Source organism: Hoplias malabaricus, chromosome Y (assembly GCF_029633855.1).
Source record: "Hoplias malabaricus isolate fHopMal1 chromosome Y, fHopMal1.hap1, whole genome shotgun sequence".
Taxonomy (NCBI): domain Eukaryota; kingdom Metazoa; phylum Chordata; class Actinopteri; order Characiformes; family Erythrinidae; genus Hoplias; species Hoplias malabaricus.
Window position 1 is genome coordinate 10,804,460 of NC_089820.1, and position 5,197 is coordinate 10,809,656.

Here is a 5,197-nt window from a genome sequence, read left to right on the forward strand (position 1 = left end):
TCCTCCCCTGTAAAGTTAATATTTTAGAGATTAATGTTTTATTTGGACAGAGATGATATATTTACATAAATCTATCTGGGTATTTATATATATAACTACTACAAATGATTCAGTAGTTACTATAAAAACAGTTTGTAAGCTCTAGAGTTATAATGATGACTAACTACAGTTCTGATCCTTAGCAGTTTCACAGACTAAACTTTTCGTTTCTCTTAGACAACAGTAATACTGATTCAAACAGAAAAAGAAAGAGCTCAAATACAGGAGACAGCAGCGATGGAATGGTCATCTGAACAGCTGGCCTACACACAGTCCTTTTCAAACTCTACCTCTTTAGTTCTGGTAATTTAGTGGGTGAAGAGCACTCTGTAATTCAGCTATTTAATTCAGCGACTGTTTTTTTTTTTTTAAAAACCATCTACAGAAATTGTCCGGCCTTGGACTGGGTCAGGAACAGCGGGTATTCCAGGACCAACACGAATGCTAATTTATACATCCCTTGTCATTTTAAATTTGTCCTGCCAGGGCCGAATGCGAGTGCTTGATGGTGTGGGCCGAGGAAGGATGTGAGTCCATTGTGTTGCGGACAATGAGGAGATCAACCCCGCAGGAGCCAAATTTGACTCTCAATGGAGGGTCGAACATCTGGGCTCGGAAAGGGGGGAGAGCCCCAGCGTCCTGCTAACTGTATTTATAGCGACAGTTGGGCAGAAGACCTAGTTTGCAGTTCTAAATTGCTGATGTGGTTTTGGAAAAAGTAGGACACTAATATTGTATATAAAAAGGCACCAAAATTCAAGCTGCTATTGCTGTTTTTGAGTGCACAGCATACTTCTGTCCATTTTTATAGAAACCACATTCTCATATTGTGTCAAAAAAGGAAGTGTTACTTCCTAAAAGTGGCTTATATGCTTCATTTAGGCTTGTTAAACTAAATATTTATTGTTAGCCATAGATTTCCATCAATTGTTAGTGACATGAGCATCCAACTTCAGATAAACATATCTCAGAAGATCAACTGCGTATATGCCAAGAGAGAAAGTTTTTTTTTACTTTTTTTTTTAACTTTTTTTTTTACGTTAACCCTTTAATTATCTTGACACTTGATGATCATCTTTGCATTGTTTTCTCTGATTCTCTCTGAGCCCTACTCTGACCACCAGCAGGTCCCTGTCCTCCTAAGGTCAATAAATCACAGAAACAGATTGGCTTGGCATATAAAACCATTACAGTACAGTGCCAGCCTCAAGACCACAGGAGCTCCTCACAACAACCCATCCATGACTGCTCGTCTCGGCTGCTTTTCTTCTTTACGAACCCTCAGTGAAGCCTCTCCTTGCTCAGTACTATTTTCTAGTGCCCACTTAATGAGCCGTTCCTTTGTAGTCTTTAAGTATCTAAGCATTATTTGAGTTCTTCTCTTTCCAGAGTATCTGTGACTGCTCATTTTCCCGCTTTAAAATACAAGCAGAGGTTCAGTGGTTCTTCAGAAAACACAAAAGGATAATAATGCAAAAATGTTTCCCAAAAATTGGTCAACCTATTGTATGTGGTTCTTTCAAGAACTTTGAAAGATAGTTCTATATAACACCAAGACAAAGATATAGTTTTAGTTTTATATTTTTATATTATATTTTGTACATTTTAGGTACAATGGTAATTCAGGTTATTGTCCCAGAATCGTACATTCCAATCATAAAGCACAATACAACTAGCGTCCACTACATGGCTTAATTTTCTATGACTGGCCATTCATAGAGAAAATGTATTCATAATGAAAACCTGAGTATTTCTCAGGTTACCAATTCAATACTTGTTTATATTCTGTAGAAATATCTAAGCTTTAAAACCAACTGTTTATAATGAACTTCACTTAAGATCAGAATCTATAAGCTGACCATCTTTCTCAGACTACACTGATTCTGCTGCCAATGCCATTATTGATTTACTCACTGTTTCTACGTAGACGTGTATTATTCTCTGGTCTCCAATTCATGCGCCCGATACCTGTTTCTGAATCTTTATTGTTTGGTGTAACCTGTTTATCACTGTGGTCTGACAGAAACTTTGTATCGCTAAAACAGGAGAAGGAAATAAAATGTAATTCTCAAAGGTTGTTCATGAGAAATGATTTTATTCTAAGCCATCTATATTCATACATTCAGTATGAAACTGTCACACAGTGTAAAGATCAGCTGCTATTTTCAAATCATACAGAACATTTTAAAAAGACGAAAGTCAACTAAAAAGGACAAAAACGAGGTTTTGTTCTGACAGTGACATCATGTGCTTATTTGTTTGAGGGTCTCTTACACAGTAGCCTGCTTTTACTCCTGCCTTTGTGTTATTTCTCAGTGTTTTCTTTGTGCTGTACTGTCATTGTGTTCTTCATGCTATGTGAATCCGTGTGTAAAAAAAGAGTATTGTTATTACTACAGTTATAACTACTGTAATTAGCACCATTAATAGCAACTGGACTGATATGTAATCTGGATTTCAGTGGAGCTGGTCCATTGCTGTGGCTCTGTCTTTTGTCAATCCTGAATAAAACATGACGGAACATTTTTTTTCTTTGCAGTCTCATGTCCGGTAGCACTGTGAATCAATGCTCTATATTACCAACAATAGATTGTTCTTGGTTACAATAACACTTTTGTCTAAGGATACACACCTCCCCCCTCAGTGTGTTGTGTGGGAGTGCACTCAGATACACACACGCACACATACACACATGCTCTCTCTCTCTACCATAAGCCCAGTTTTATGAACTATGTCTTCTAAACCCTTTAGAAGACAGTCCAATCCACTCCTGTCCAGTGTGAGGGAGCGCCAGCATTGATCATCAAAATAAACCGCCTGCAGCTGCCACTTATTTCATTACAGTCCAAAGAAAGCTCAAAAATAACGTAGTTTGCCTTTCCCTTTGGCTCTCTCAGGGGTTCAATTTTCACAACCTCCAAATTCAAGCCAAAGAGCTCTAGAAAAATTATTACTCATCACTGCACTGTGGATTATCCTTCCTCAAATTTTAACAGAGGGCAAGAATCTGACACACATCTGGACAAATAATTTCAGTAGCAGAAACACAGAGAAATACACAGAAATAGCTCCATCCCTATTAAGTCCAATATACTGCATCAATACACGAGTCTGAAGTAATGCCAGCTTCGGTTTCTTTGAGGGGATAAAAAAAAACCAAGACACTGCTCTTTTGGTGAAAAACTGTAAATCAAAGCAGTTAGGGCTGTTTTCCATCTCTGACAACTCTCAACTCTCCTGGAGGATTACTGCAGAGAACTGTGCGCAGCAGTTCTCTCCGTTTTTTACGCACGCTGTGCAGATTTGCTAGATTTGCTTCCACTCCAGCACTTTATGGCCAAAGAAGTGACCGCTTCACTTGTCCACTTTAATTAGAATAAAACAATAATAAAGAGAAGACGACGGTAGACACAGTGAACCCAAACTTAATCCCAAACCAGCCAAGGCAACAGTTGGAGAGGCTGCTGGCCGTGTTAATGACAGTATCGGGTATCAAACCCTGCCCCTCTCCACTGCCTCATCTCAAAAGAAAAGAAAACCAGGGTCTTTATGCTGCAAAAGGATGAGGACTTGTTTACGTTTGGCAAATGTCTGAAATACACTCCGGTCTTTGAGCGAACTTACCTTGGTACCGACACTGCTTCACACCAGTAAGACCCTCTCTTCCACAACAAGAAAAAAACAGGCTCAAAATGATAGAGTTTCTCCCGGGGGTCGCCGCGGTGAGTGCGTTGTTTACTCGGATTTCTGAACTAATTCCTCCATCGTAGCGAACAAACAGGCGCTTCAGCAGCTCCGCGTGCTCTCCGTTTTCAAAAAAACGGCGAGGAGATACAACACCGAGACGCGAGGGTGTCAGTTTACACAGCGCAACTCTCTCTCTCTCTCTCTCTCTCTCTCTCTCTCCCCTCTCCCCACCCGTAGCCCTCAAGCCACGCCCCTTACATTAGGATTGGCCAGTAGTTCAGCCTCACAACCACTACCCTCCTGGACAGTCAAAGCCCGCCTTCTTGCGCTCCGATTGGCCCGTAACTCCTACAAGCACATAAAAGCAGTCAACAGATTTACAAATACAAGCCCCGCCCACACTGCGCTAGACCGTTAAATCCCCGCTCCCAGCGCCAGGACTGGCCAGTACACGCTCATAAACACTGGGTGTTTAAAACTCTGTCGCCCCGCCCCTTGCACAAGAACTAATTTTTAGTCTTAGTTTTTAACTCTATAGCCCCGCCCTCTTGGTGCTAAACCAATAAAGCCACACCCTTCTGCACTATAAATGGCCTGTAGTCCATAAATATATTTACAAATATAAACTTCCATAGCCCCGCCCTCTATACAATTTGCTAGCAGTGCTCTCTCAAAAGTCAACTATTTTGAAAACTAAAGTCCTAAACCATGAAAGCCCCGCCCACTTTAGCTAATGTACAAAAAGTACTCCTCCTAGTACTAAGTGACTTAAGCCCTGCTCTTCTAGTTCAATAACATGAAAGTCCTGCCTCCTAGTTCTAAACTGATAAAGCTCCGCCGTCCTGGTTCTACACAATTAAAGCTACTCTTCCTCATTCTAAACCAATAAAGCCATACCCCATTGTGCAAAATGAAAATAATCCTGCCTATAAAATGGCCAATTTTTAACAACCCTAAAGCTCCACACTCCTGCACTATGATTGGCCAGGAGTATATTCACAACCCACCTGCCATTGTGAAACACAACAGCCCTGCTCTTATAGCACTTGCTTCAAAAGCCTGCCTTTCTCATTCTCAAATGCTAAAGCTGAAATATTTGAGCCCTGCCCCATTTCCTTAGGATTTAAAACACTAAAACCTCACTGGTCTAGGACACCTGCAAAAACCCAGCACTTTGAAGTATAGAATAATAATGTCCCATCCTTCCTTCACTAGCATGGCTGAGTAGTATTAACGAACTTAGATCTCCCAAGTCCTTCCTTGCTGGTTAAATATTTATTTATTTATTTGACAAAGAATAATCTCTTAAGCCCCACCCATTCTGTGCTAGCATTACTCATTAATATTCACAAACAGACCTAGAACTCACAAGCCTCCTCCCCATCTGTGTTAGAATTACTTGGTTAGTATCCACAAGCTGTTCTGGAATGCCAAATCAGTACTTTGTCTAGCACAGGCTGATCAGTATTCA

General features: G+C 40.5%; 1 protein-coding gene across 1 annotated transcript in view; it reads right to left on the reverse strand.

Annotated features, from left to right (window-relative positions):
• The window catches only part of LOC136679662 (semaphorin-4C-like), an 85,017-nt gene extending 81,132 nt beyond the window's left edge, over nucleotides 1–3,885 (reverse strand). Inside the window, exon 1 of the mRNA XM_066658310.1 lies at nucleotides 3,664–3,885. The gene's annotated coding sequence lies outside the window, so the exon portion shown is untranslated. The remainder of the gene's footprint in view (nucleotides 1–3,663) is intronic.
• Between the last annotated feature and the right edge of the window lie 1,312 nt (nucleotides 3,886–5,197).